The sequence below is a fragment of the Thermobia domestica genome, chromosome 11 (assembly GCF_964235325.1).
Source record: "Thermobia domestica chromosome 11, izTheDome1.hap1.1, whole genome shotgun sequence".
Lineage (NCBI taxonomy): Eukaryota > Metazoa > Arthropoda > Insecta > Zygentoma > Lepismatidae > Thermobia > Thermobia domestica.
Window position 1 is genome coordinate 141696649 of NC_137464.1, and position 15138 is coordinate 141711786.

The 15138-nt window shown below is 36.2% G+C and overlaps 1 protein-coding gene and 1 long non-coding RNA gene across 6 annotated transcripts in view; one reads left to right on the plus strand and one right to left on the minus strand.

The window, feature by feature from the left end:
* The window catches only part of Sptz (zinc finger FYVE-type containing 26 spastizin), a gene marked incomplete in the record, with an annotated part of 1794825 nt that overhangs the window by 1260235 nt on the left and 519452 nt on the right, over positions 1 to 15138 (minus strand).
* On the plus strand, positions 674 to 7601 carry LOC145663672 (uncharacterized). Its single transcript, XR_014127222.1, has 2 exons — positions 674 to 3813; positions 6666 to 7601. It is a non-coding gene; the product is annotated as an uncharacterized LOC145663672 (long non-coding RNA).

Here is a 15138-nt window from a genome sequence, read left to right on the forward strand (position 1 = left end):
TTATATTTTGGCAAATATCAAGATTATCGAGTGGAAAATTCTTGTTGTAATCTGTTTGACTTTCGACACTCATGAGTATATGGGACAACTTTTGTAGTACGATAACTGGACTTTGGTATGTATATTTTCTATTATTCTTTGCATGGAGGAGAACTTAAAATGATTATTTTGGGTACGAAAATCTATTAATGAGGACATGCTCAAATTTCATAACAGGTACCCAGTATATTTATATTTTTGCGGATAGTACAATTAGTTTAAAAGTGAAGCTTTCTTTAAAGCACTATTTGTTGTTTGCACCAAAGAATTATTTGTTTGAAATTAATTATTTTCTGTTTCAAAACTCTTTGAATAAAATCTGTTATATTCGTTTAGTTAAAGAAGCCATATGTTTGCTTTTAAATCCTTTGAGAATACACCACAAAATATTCTATCCGAACAGTTCTTTTTAAAATTTTAAAAGAACTTGCAACAAAACTTAAATTACCTCTTCTTACTACTCGGTGTTTCTCAGTAAAAGCTTTGGCTTATGAGAAAATTTATACTTATTTGGATTGTAACCTTGTCAGTGAATAGATTAACCTGCAAAATTGTAAAAGAGAAGCACGGTAAACTAGATATAAGACAGTATGAATTTCATGTACGCTGCAGAGGCATATGATTATTATAACTAATTTAATAGGGGGAATTATATTCCTAACCGCTATCAAGATTATACCCATTTAAATAGCAGTGGTTATAATGCTAGTGTGGGTAACATGTGTACATCTGAGTATGTGGAACCGGGCAGAAGTAGTCAGATTCATCTAGTTGAGGATCTGATTGATTTTGCTGGAACTACAATCCCTCACGACAACTTAAGTCATAATCCTAATTCTGGGCAAAATACCGGTATAAGATGTGATTTCAGTTAATTTAAAAGTCAAAGCGCATTTAAAGCAGTAGAAGATTTGGTCAATAATATTCCCGTATTAAATTCCGTAGATGGTTACCAGATATGTCACTTTTTCATGCAGGCCAACAGTTTGATAAAACAGAAAGTAGCACCTACAGATATCATATTAGTTCTTTTACTAGGTAGAATTGCAGGTCGATTATTTTTAGATTTCCAACAAATCATAAATGAAAACGCAAATTGGGATATTGTGCGTAATAGAATTGTAGAAAAATATGTAAGCAGTATTATTAAAACCGAAATAATTAGAGAAAGGCTGTATAGAGTAATGCGACCAGGAGAAACATTTAAGGAACTTATACTAGAAAAGGAAAATTTTTTGGAAATATTTAGCATGCATATGAGTGAAATAGAATTTTGTAATATGATAGTTAACCTAATCACACCTTAGATTCGTAATATATTTTTGTTAACCTCTAAACCTAATCAAAAGCAAGAGGTATTATCGTTTGCTGAACATACGATTCAAACCGAAAATATAACATAGATTATGCAAATGCTACCGTGCAGTCACAAGTACCTAGTGAATCAATTTCACCTAATATCAGAGTAAATTGTAGTAAAATAGACAGGGTTACTCTTGTGGCCAAAAAAATCATTTTTGGCGTCAATGTAATTTAAGAAAAGAGAAAAACACTGAAAATTTGTTAGAAAACAAAAAGTGTTATAATATTTCGGACACAAAGCACGATTACATGGTGCAAGTTATGGTTTCGGTGTGTCATATTCCTGTACGTTGTTACATAGACACTGGCAGTAGTACAAACCACATTGGCAAAGCTTTACTGGATCAGATTAAGTTAAAGTGTACTCCCAAAAGAAAAACAGTTAATCACGTAGTCACTTCCATGAGTCATTCATTCATTCATTCATTGTTTATTCATCCATGTCGTACATTATTGGTCAGAGACCAGTACATAGGACTTGTCAAATAATAATAAGACATTTCAATATAATTGATTTACATTATTTTACAAACTATCACCCAAGTATTCATTAATATGATAATACATTTTGTTACACAAAAAATTAAATAGTTCATTTTTGAAATTTCGTATGTTTTTGATATTCTTCAAATAACTTGGGAGCTTATTAAACAACTTAGCGGACATAGGAAGAACACTTCTTTTGGTGCACGCATAGTTTTGGTATGCTGTGAATATGTTATTCTTTTGTCGTGTGTTGTATGAATGTACATCGTCAACATGAAGAAAACTACTTTCATTTCTCTTTACATATATGATACTTTTGTAAATGTACAGACAAGGCACAGTTAAAATTTTATTTGACTGAAAGACCCTTTTGCATGAGGACCTTGGTGATAGATTAAAAATAGATCTTATTGCCTTTTTCTGTAGACGGAAAGTAGTAACACTGGAATAGGAGGCTCCCCAGAAAATTATTCCGTAATTTAACAATGATTGAAACTTACCATAGTACAATAACAGCAAAGTTTCTTTTGACACTGAACCACGTAGTCTATAAATGACAAAACAGATACGACTTAATTTGCTGTTTAGCTCAGTAATATGTGCATCCCATGTAAGCCTATTGCTTATTGTTACACCTAAAAATTTAGTGGATTTTGAATAGTCTACATCAGTTGAATTTATCACAATGGGTGGTACTGTTCGAGGTGTACATGAGTAATGAAAATTTAGTGCTTTTGTTTTCTTTGCATTTATCAGCAGTTGATTCTGAGATGTCCATTTTATCAAACGCTCCACAGTTTGTTTTAATTTACTTTCTAGTTCAAGTGTATTGTCCGCTGTTACTATGATATTTACATCGTCAGCATATAGTACAATATGTTGGGGATACATATATTGAACAAGATCATTTATGTAAAATAAAAAAAGAATTGGCCCAAGAATTGAGCCTTGAGGAACACCAGCAGAGATAGTAGCAGTTGTGGATGAAAATGTGACTTGTTTATTGTTAATTATTTTTTTGTATTTTTACTACTTGTTTTCTGTTTGTCAGGTACGAGCGAAACCATTCATGTACTACACCCCTAATACCATATTTCTGGAGTTTTGCCAGTAGAAGAGAATGTTGAACACTGTCGAATGCCTTGGAGAAATCAACAAATAAACCTACTGCATATTTTCCCTTATCAAGTACTGTAGAAACCTCCTTAATAAAGTTAAACAACGCTGTATCAATTGATTTGTTTTTTTGGAAACCATGTTGAGAAGACGAGATTAGGTTATGGCGGGATATAAAATTTCTCAAGCGCGATAACATTAGTGATTCAAAAATCTTCGAGAAAACAGACAAAATAGAAACAGGCCTATAGTTTTGAACATCATAAGTATTTCCTTTTTTGTGCAAAGGTCAAGTACCCATTGTCATAAAATAAGCAGTGGAAATTCATTTCTTTATAAACAATAGGAAATTTACATACTGGTTTCTCGTGATAAACTCTCCAGATATTTCATTATTAATTGGTGGACAATTTTTACAAGAACACGATGCATGCATTCGGTACAAAGAAAAAGAACTATGTTTGGGTAAAAAAGATATATCTGTGCACTTTAAATTGGAAGAAAACAGTGTGTCAAAAACAAGAAACTCCTCGTTTCGGAATTCTCGTTCCAGGGTTGCCGGCTTAACAGCTATGTCGACAAGCGCGCTAGGCATTGCTGGGGAGGGGACTAAGAACCTTGAACAATTGAATCAGCAACCTTCTACCAGGCAGCGTAACCTTCAGCACCCGCAGGAGAGAAAATGTGGCAGAGGAGAGCGAAAAATGGAGGCTACCGATTTTTCCCCTGCTGCAGGACAGCCCGTGTTTAACCCAGTATATCATACAATTCATGACTATGAGTTGGATGACGTCATGAATGAATCCCCAGGTAATAATGAAATACTTACCGATATTTTTGACGAAAGTTTGTGTGATCATGTGAAAGAAGGAAAACCAAATATTCTGATGTGATTTCAGATAAATTAGGCACTATAAAAAACTTCAAGTATAAGATTATGTTAAAAGACGATAGTCCTAGTATTCAATATCCTTATGCTCTTCCAAAACATAAAATGAAAGAATTGAATAGCTACATAGACGAATTAATAAAACAGGGTGTAGTAGAAGAAATTAGAAGTTGTCCATATATTTCACCATGCTTTCTAGTATCTAATAGAGATAATAGTAAGATAACTATTACTAGTCGTAAACTATTCTTCTCTAAATGAAAAAGTGGTTATGCAAGCCTTTCAAGCTCCTAATTGTGAAAGCATAAGAGTGAATATTGGTAAGCATAAAATTTTCAGTGTCCTCGACGGGAAATACACTTTTTACCAGTGCCTGTTAAATGAAAAATCTAAATTGTACACAGCTTTTGCTACACTCAATAGACTTCTAGCCTTCCGTAGACTCCCAATGGGCCTATGTGTTTCACCTTTTGTATTAGCCAACTTCTTTAATAACATATTTAAAGATCTATTAGGTGATCAGTTAGACATCCTATGGGATAACTTTATAATACATAGTCCAGATGTAGAATCCCATAAGAGAACTTCAGAAAAATTTCTTGACAGATGTAGAGAGTGGGGAATAACTGTCTCACCCAAGAAAAGTAAATTATGCAAGAAAAAGGTTAAATTCATGGTATATAAATTGTGATGGAAATATGTGTATTGACGAAAATAGAGTTAGGGTGTTAAGAAACTTACCTGCACCAAAGAACAGAAGAGGTTTACATAAACTTATAGGCCTCTTTTGGATATTATCTTCGATACTTGCCTAATTATTCAGAACTACTAGGTCCTTTACATAAATTAAGGTAAGATAAAACACCATTCACGTGGGGAGAGGAAGAAAATCACATTTTAGATAAAATAAAGCAAAAAATAGAAAAGCATGTAATTTTGAAGGTTCCAGACTTCGATTTTACATTTGTAATCCACGTAGATGCCATATTCCGTTTTATTCCAAAACCTTTAACTTTTCTATTCCAAATTGATTCCTGAAACAGATTGGAGTAAAAAATTTTGAATTAAAATTAAAATCATTAGCTTTGGCACTTTCAAAATTTGAACCATTTTTACATAGGAAATTTGTCATTTTTACAGATTCTAAAGCCTTAAGTTGGATTTTAAAAAATCATGGTAGACAGAGAAAATATGGTGCTCTAATAGAGAAAATAAGTAAATTTCAATTCGATACAGTTCACCTGAAAAGTTCCCACAACAGCCAAGCAGATTTTATCAGTAGATTGTATGATACAGCTTATTTTCATCCTCCGTCTCCAGAAATAGAAGAAATTTCAGAATATGCAGGAAAAACAGTAACCTTATCTTTTATTAATTTTTGGAAGCTTCCTTCTTTGAATGTATCTTTACAGGAATTGCAGCGTCAGGACCCAGAGTTAAACGACATTATAATACAAATAGAGGAAGGTAAAACAGTACCAGTTTATTTAATTAGAGACAGAGTGATGTTAAAAGAAACTAAAGGTAGAATAAATAAAGGTTTTAGAGCAGACCTGAGAAATACTATAATGCAATACCATCATGATTTTCTAGGATCAGGGTCACATCAAGGAATAAAACGTACAATAGGACGTACAGCAGGAAAGTTTACATGGTCAGGAATGTTCAAAGATATTAGAGATTACGTACAGAGCTGTAAAACTTGTCAGGAAAATAAACCGAAAAATACGAAAATGGTAGGAACATACTATTCAAAAACAGTAACCATTCCGAATCATACCTTTTACATAGGCGTCCAAGGACCTTTTCCAAGTAGTTCAGGTTATAAATATATTTTGATCCTTACATATAGTGCAAGTAGATATTCATTTTCAGAACCATTAAAACAACTAAATTCCAGAGTTAAATAAATAAGTTATAGAAAATCGTATGTCATTACGGATAACTTAGTATCAGACAGAGCTTCATATTTCGTTTGTGATGCCTTTGACACATATTTGTATAGTCAGGGAATAAAACATATTACCATCAGTCCTTATAACCCTTGTCCGAATTTGGTAGAAAAAGTTAAACAAATTTTACGTTGTTATGTTAACAATAATCAGAGTCATTGGTCTAAGCTCGTAGATAAAATTCAATTCACTTTAAATTCTAGTATAATTAGTGAACTTGGTGTTTCTCCAGCAGAGGTTTATCTTGGAAGAAAACTTTTTACTCCATTAGATTGTAAATGGTCTCTAAATGTAAATATTTTTGAAAATTAGAAAAATAAAGACCAGATGTTGGAAATTATATCAGATAAGATAAGTAAATCATGGAAAAGAACAAAATTATAAAAGAAAAAGAATCCCTGCTGAGTTTATTGTAGGACAAAAGGTACTTATTAAGAAAATGACCAAGGCCTCATTACAGAAGAAATATAATCCTAAGCACCATAAACCTACAAAGGTTCGTTCGAAATCCTGGATTTCACGACACCGAATACTGTTTGGGCTAGATTAATAGAAAATCCTAATATTAAGGTTAAAAGACATGTAAATTTTCTAAAGAAATGTTATGAGCGTAGAAATTCTGTAAATGCCAATGCAGCAGCTAATACAATAGTAACTTAAGTTTGTTTTGCAAATATTGTATAGTATGAAAAGAAAAAATGTAACTAAAGAAGTCATTTGAAGAAAAAAAAAAGCATGCTATATTCAAAGATTAATGGTACAGTTATTCTTAGAGTTAAGTTGGAATCTTTATATAAGAAAGATGGTTAATTATTTCACAGCTTTCTTGTAACCTGGGGCGTCGCCAAACACATATGGAAGATCCTTTCGAGCCAGAGTTAGGAGGACGTGGTACCACCTTCTAACCAGCAGCATCCAGGTTGTTTAGATTGAGAACTTTCGTCAGGAGACATCATTGTATTTCTACGTAGTAAGAGCGCTTGGGATACAAATAAGGAACAATCCAGGAATCAGAATTTAGTGATGTTGAACAAGATCTAGTGAAAGTGAAAAGCGAACAAATAAATTTTTACATTGAAGTGATCGTAAGATTCGTTTGTGTGCCCTCCAGAGATTTATGTTGTATGACAAAATTTATTTGTTCAGAAAAAAATCAGCTTACGTATGCATTTATTGCAGTACACTGTCATAAGTGCTTACGAGTTTGCAACCCTGTTCTCTAGCCGAAGTAGCGGAAGACACTGCAATCTGAGAGCCTTTGTGGTTGTGCACCGAACCTCCCCTCTTCAGTTAGTAAGAAGAGGTAAGAACCATATACATCCTTATAGAATCGTATACATCGTTATGGCTACTTTTAATTAAAAATTTTTGTAGTCATACCTACACAAGGGCATGTCGTTAATTTTGTTAATATAAGTTTGTGTTAAAAGTCTCATAAATGAGTTTCTGCAGTACGAAAATTGAACGTAAGTTATATTTTGGCAAATATCAGAAGATTATCGAGTGGAAAATTCTTGTTGAAACTTGTTTGACTTTCGACACTCATGAGTATATGGGACAACTTTTGTAGTACGATAACTGGACTTTGGTATGTATATTTTCTATTATTCTTTGCATGGAGAAGAACTTAAAATGATTATTTTGGGTACGAAAATCTATTAATGAGGACATGCTCAAATTTCATAACAGGTACCCAGTATATTTATATTTTTGCGGATAGTACAATTAGTTTAAAAGTGAAGCTTTCTTTAAAGCACTATTTGTTGTTTGCACCAAAGAATTATTTGTTTGAAATTAATTATTTTCTGTTTCAAAATTCTTTGAATAAAATCTGTTATATTCGTTTAAAGAAGCCATATGTTTGCTTTTAAATCCTTTGAGAATACACTACAAAATATTCTATCCGAGCAATTCTCTTTAAAATTCCAAAAGAACTTGCAACAGTACACTAAGTGATCAAGTCTGCGGATACCCCCAAAAAACAAACGTTTTTCATATTAGGTGCAATGTGCTGCCACCTACTGCCACATACTCATTATCAGGGACCTCAGTAGACATTAGACACTGTAAGAAAGCAGAATAGGACGCTCCGCGGAACTGACGGACTTCGAACGTTGTCAGGGGATTGGGTGTCACTTGTGTCAGGAGTCTGTACGCGAGATTTCCAGACTCCTAAACATACCTAGGTTCACTGTGTCTGATGTGATAGTGAAGTGGAAACGTGAGGGGACACGTACAGGCCGACCTCGTCTATTGACTAAGAGAGGACCCGACAGTTAAAGAGGGCTGTAAAGTGTAATAGGCAGACATCTATCCAGACCACCACACAGGAATTCCAAACTGCATCAGGATCCACTCCAAGTACTATGACAGTTAGGCGTGAGGTGATAAAACTTGGATTTCATGGTCGAGCGGCTGCTCATACGCCACACATCACGCAGGTAAATGCCAAACGACGCCTCGCTTGGTGTAAGGAGCGTAAACATTGGACGATTGAACAGTGGAAAAACGTTGTGTGGAGTGGCGAATCATGATATACGATGTGGCGATCCGATGGCAGGGTGTGGGTATGGCGAATACCCGGTGAACGTAATCTGTCAGCGTGTGTAGTGCCAACAGTAAAATTCGGAGATGGTGGTATTATGGTGTGGTCGTGTTTTTCTTGGAGGGGGCTTGCACCCCTTGTTGTTTTGCGTGAAACTCTCACAGCGCAGGCCTACATTGATGTTTTAAGCACCTTCTTGATTCCCACTGTTGAAGAGCAATTTGGGGATGGCGATTGCATCTTTCAACACGATCGAGCACCTGTTCACACTGCACGGCCTGTGGGGGAGTGGTTACACGATCATAACATCCCTGTAATGGACTGGCCTGCACAGAGCCCTGACTCGATTCCTATAGAACACCTTTGGGATGTTTTGGAACACCGACTTCGTGCCAGGTCTCACCGACCTACATCGATACCTCTCCTTAGTTCAGCACTCCGTGAAGAATGGGCTGCTATTCTCCAAGAAACGTTCCAGCACCTGATTGAAAGTATGCCTGCAAGAGTAGAAGCTGTCATCAAGGCTAAGGGTGGGCCAACACCATATTGAATTCCAGCAGTACCGATGGAGGGCGCCACGAACTTGTAAGTCATTTTCAGCCAGATGTCCGGATACTTTTGATAACATAGTATATATATATAATGTTTGGATATCTTTTGTATGTATGTAGATAGATAATAATATCACACAACTAGATACCATGTATGCAAAAAAAAAAAAAAAGAAATCCGGGCAATACAAGTATTTGATGGAGAAATGATCCCAATAAATTCCTTCAAATAGAAAGCATTTCATATGTCAACGGAATAAAAAAAAATCACTGGTAGTGATCAGTCTTGGAAAAAGATGAAATTCGTTGGGTTAAATTCTGACCTGTTAAGCCCCTATTCTACAACTGCGTCAAATTCAAAAATGTTATTATTCCCGTTGTTTACCTTTACTTTTAATATTCCCGCGCAAATAGCAGCTTGCATGTGAGTCTTCATTTCTCTCATTTTTCATACTTTCATTCTCACCGTCGTGATTAATACCATAAGAAAAGCGTGATTAACTAAGCAGACTCATCATCATCAAAACGCCGAACACTTATTTCAGACTTTGACAGTTTCTGATTTTGAAAACGCTCCTATGTACAACATAAGTCAATACTCGGTACCTTGCATATCACATTGTTATTAAAAATCGTATATAATAACTTTCTTTAAGTAATCAGTAAAACCTTCTTGTGAGTCTTACTGAAACGTTTGGATTGCGAGCGTAGCGAGCAAGAAAATTTCTAACAAATCTATTTTTGTGCAAACCGACAACAATATTGATTTCATAGGGCGCCACTACTTCTACGGGGCACCACATTGTTTAATCATTTTCAACACTTCTTTTTTTCTTATTGCTTGTTCAGCGCCCTCTTGCTACAGCGCCCCCCTCCCCGGAGCTACGGCTCTGGGTGTGGCATCTTCTCCGTCACGATGTAGGTTTTGTACATTTGTTAATCGGTATACACAAATATCATTTTCTGACAGAACAGTTGGACTAAGTTGCAATCTCACTATCTTCGATTCTGGACAGTGAACACAATGGCGAGGAACATCTATCATTTCCGACTTTAATTTCGCTTTATTTCATCACCATATGGTGCGCTAGCTCAACGACTGTGATTTCACAGGTAATGGAGCAGTACACACGTGAGGAATTGGCAGACATTGATCTGGCATACGGGAAAGCGGACGGTAATGGCCGTGTGGCACAACAGCTGTACAGACAACAGTTTCCTAATCTCAGAATTCCACACCACGCAACTTTCTCCAGTGTAGATCGAACATTGCAAGAAACAGGATTGCTGGAAGCACACAAGCCCAATGCTGGACGAAACAGAACCGTATGGACTGTGGCTTTTGAGGAGGAAATTCTTGCTCGAGATCAGAGAAAATCTTCCACCAGTACACGGGTAGTAGCTGCTGAAATTAACACCGATCATCGGCAGATGTGAAACATGCTTCACGAAAATCAGATGTACTCTTTCCATGTCCAAAGGGTGCATGCATTACACGCCGCTGATTATCCACGTAGACGGGAGTTTGTCCAGTGGCTACGTGAACCATGCTAATACATCCCGCTTCATGTCTCGTATTCTCTTCACAGATAAAGCTATGTTTTCCAATGATGGAGTGATGAACAGTCACACTCAACATTAGTGGTCTGAGGCAAACCCATATTGAATGTCAACTCGTGCCAATTAGGAACGGTGTTCTGTGAATGTGTGGGCATGAATCGTTGATAATTCTTATCAGACCGTACCTAGTACCACAATGCCTGACCGGGTAGAAGTATCGGATATTTTTAAAAGAGATTTTATCTGAACTACTAGAGACTGTGCCACTGGCTGTTCATCGAAACGTGTGGTTTATGCACAACAGTGTTCCAGCACATTTGCTGCGGAAGTGCGAAATTGTCTTAACGCATCCTTTCCGAACAAATGGACGGCAGAGAAGGACCGGTATCTTGGCCACTCCAGACTTAATCACTTAGATTTCTTTTTCTGGGTTTTCTATGAAAGAACTAATCTTCGCGATGCCTGTGCAATCAGAAGAGGATTTGGTTGCTCAAATTGTTGCTGCATAGTGGAGCATTCAGGAAACGCCAGGAGTCTTTCAGCGCATCCGCTGCGTCGGTCCCTTCTCCGCCGCTGTAACCTTTTCATTGAAGTGGCGGGTCGAATCTTTGAACACCTTTTGTAGTGTTCATTCTGACAACCATTCTCTTTTCATGTAAACAAAGACTCCCTTCTGTACCTTGCTTCCTACAACTACCTTCTGTATGGAGTCCCGTTATACGATTTGGAATCAGAAATATCAGCCTCTGTTACAGTACGTATCGTAAATGAAACGAATAATTTGTTTCACATCCGTCAGTTTAGAATATTGATTAAGAAAAAAAGACGTACTGTAGACGCGTTTGTGTGATGTACTAATCGAAATTAATGTGCTAAATCAGTTATGTGTATTATTATTATTATTATTATTATTATTATTATTATTATTATTATTATTATTATTATTATTATTATTATTATTATCATTACGCGTTCTGTTCAATTACTGTAGTTGTAAATTTAGATGCGTTCTCAAAAGCGTTGCGATATCATTAATATGAGCAGATCAGCAATTGGAATTTCTTTATTTTCTGTTACCTATCAGCTTGTGCTGTACGTATTTTTACATTCTAGCGACGTAAAGTTTCTAGTGAATTCTTGTACAACGACTTTATTATACTTTTTGAGGAGATATGCAACGACACACCCACCATCTTTTATCTACGTGTATGAGTATTGACCTGCCACGTAGTATTATTTCCAGGCAGTAAAATGTCCTTTATATGTTGTCCACTCAATTTACGTCATAAAATGTCAGGGAATCCCTACCGTTCTTTGGGGAATCCCGTGCGCCGCCATTGCACAAATATGAAAACTGCAAATTTGGATAAAGCAGGTTAGGATCCTTTGTCTATATCAAGCCGCATCACGTCTACAATCAGTAGTTTGTGCAATTTTTAACACTAAAGTTTGTTTTTCCACGCTTTCGGCAGCCTATAAAATGTCAATGACACGCTTTTCGCCCTAAGTGTACTGGATTTGTTTTTTTGTTTTTTTTCTCATGAATCACTCCTCTGCTTTTGTAAAACGAGTTTAGCGCCATACTTTGTAACGCCATCACAATCAATTTGACCACACTAACGCGACAAAAGTAACTGTTCTTGAAAACAGCACGAATTTTTTTGGTTACCTGATGATATTGCACCACGATATATTCCACATACAGGACGTAAAGCATGTCTCCGCTAGTCATTTCAAGATGAGTTTAATGTTTCCTTCTAAACGTAGCTTCCCCTGGAATAGCATTCACCCCTCAAGTAACTGCCCCTTCCCCCTCCCACGGTATCTCCTAAATCCGCTCACGCCATAAAGTTATCTTCCCACTGATATTAAGAGTTTTATTCTAAAATCCAAAGCATCGGTAAAAGTACCCACACAGTACGAACCCTCAATTGTTTCAGTAATATCGAAATAATTTTAATCTGAATAAAGTTATACCGAAAAACATAACATTAAGCCTTATTATAATGTCTGGGTGGACGGTTCCTAATAACGCAAATTTGCCTAATAAACAATTGATTTTACTAATCGATACGGTTGGGTTCATTCGCAAGATTCCACATACACTCGTTGCAGAATTTCTGTCGATATCAAATATTGAACTGAAGCTGAACAAAACAGTCCTCAAAAAGAGCCCAACAGTTTTTAAGCCGAACCGAACCATTCTACAAACCAAACAGTTTCAAAACCAAACAGAACCATTCCCGAACCGAACCGTTCCCAAATCGAACGGAACCGAACCGGACCGGTTTGAAGTCCAAATCGATTGATTCGGTTTAAACTACAAACCGAACCAAAACCGGTTAACCGGTTCTTGGAACACCCCTATCAGAGAGTAACTATATTTATTAACTTGCTCTCCTAAATGCTAAAGGTAAGAAGAAAATCAGAAAAAAAAATTAAAAATTTAAAGATATGAAATGAATGCTTCTGTTGTTGCGCCAAACAAACATCGTGTTGTTGCCAAAGAATAACCTACTACATGGCAAATTATATTAATTTCAAAGTCAAATGCTGCCTGTGTGAAGGAACAAAATATTAGTCAATTCCGAAAACTCTGACAAACTTCAGGAAATTTAGTATATGTAGATAAATTTATTCAGTTGATTCTCAACGTATCTCAGAAACAACAAAGTGTCTAGTAAATTACTATAACACTAAGCCACGGATTTCAACACACTAATTAATACAAGGGATCAAATATCGTTACGTGTGGTTGAATCGTAGTTAGATTTTTTGCAATATTTCATAAATCTCACTCCTGAGACTAGGTGGTTCAGTCGTAGAGCGCTCACTTGTAGTGGGTGGAGTCCTTGTTTGAATCTCAGACCGCGCCATGTGGGCTCTGTGATGGACAAATGCCGTGTGCGTAGATTTTCTTGATGATCGTCCTTTCCTTCTACTTCCTTCATTTCATCATTGTCTTCAATCTCATCACAATATCGCTTAGCCCCGGTGCATAATCGAAGAAAGATAAACTTTAAGAAGAAAAACCTACTCTTTGTCTCTCTTCCAGCACATCTCTTCTGTGGATTACTTGTTGAACCGCTACATAGTAAGGCCCTTTTAAACATGATGTAATTTGAAAAGCTAGAGCTAACAATTCATATTGTTCATGGAATTCCTTAAAACAATGATAATCTTGATGCTCGTAACTCATTTGTTCACTGACATCAATAAGTTGAGCGTCTAGCCATCAAAATACGGTCATATACACAGGCATGCGCAGACCCTTGGATTGGGGGGGAGGGGGAATCAATAGTGGTACTCGTGACGATATGCAACCATCTTGTAATCATTACTTTCTTTATAATTTAATTTTTATTTTCATTTGCCCAGAGGATGTTGACGTATCTGGGAAGATGGCGGACCCAGGAGCGACATTTACGATTTTGTTGAAATTCAGGGATTTGGCTAGTCAAGGTTTGAGAAACCTGTTAACCAATTTTAAATTCCTCATTACATAAATCTGAGTCATTGTCATTCGTTTCGTAAAAGCTAATTATATGTAATAAAAATTTGAATAAAACAATGATAGAATTGTATTTACTTACCAGGTAAACGAAAGCCGAATTTTAGCAAAATACAACACTCTTCGTCTTCCACCACCACACAAACACTTTCTGTTACGATTTAGCAGTACTTATATTTACAAATAATGAGCAGTATCTGTAACACTTGGTTGAACATATGATGTCTTACGAAATGTCCTAGACTACAGTACTAGTATTCGTTCAGACGGAACAAGAGTTTTAAATACTTCCACTATGTCACTGCCAGACACCTGTACGGCAAACTTTTGTTCAACATAAGGTAACATCAGATGATTTAAACGTACATCTGATGTTGCTGATCGAATTTAGATTTCACGTGTGTCATTTTTGAGAACACTCTTTCACGCGAACAACTTGTCACCGGATAACACAGAACATTTTGAGCACTTCACAAAAGTTCGTGTATTACCGTTGCTTTAGTATCACTCATCCACTTTAACCATTCCAACGAAAGTCGATTTTCATTCGCAGAAATCTTTAGAAGACGAACTTCCGCTTCTAGCCTAATTGCGTACACATTGAATTGAGACGAAATAACTGTTAGATTTTCTGAATCGGGGTTCAAAGCCAAAAGCCTGCCCACTACATTCACTAGTTTCATGGTTTCCTGACTAAAACGTTAATTTATATCACTGATGAGGGAATCAAGGAGAGGATACAACGTTTGCACTTTGAATTCTTCCTCTTTGGACTTGAACTGCACTTGATTTTCCCACGCATCATCCAGTCGACGAGACACTTTTCTTCTTTTCACTAGTGGGATGTCTACATCAAAGTAATCACACATTTCAGTAGCGCTTGAGAATACGCTTTTGATACGGTTGTTTGTATACGTAGCGTTTCGGGAAACCTATTCAAAGTATTCTTTGAGGAAAGGATCGAATTTTAACAATAGATTGAAGATTTCCGAAAACAACCCCCTTTCTTAACTCTCATGTTTATCATTATGTCCTCAAAAAGGTCGTCTCCCTTTTGCTAACAACCGGACTATTTCTATCAATATTTCCATAAATTCTCTACTTCTTTGACAGTTTTGTTCACGTGC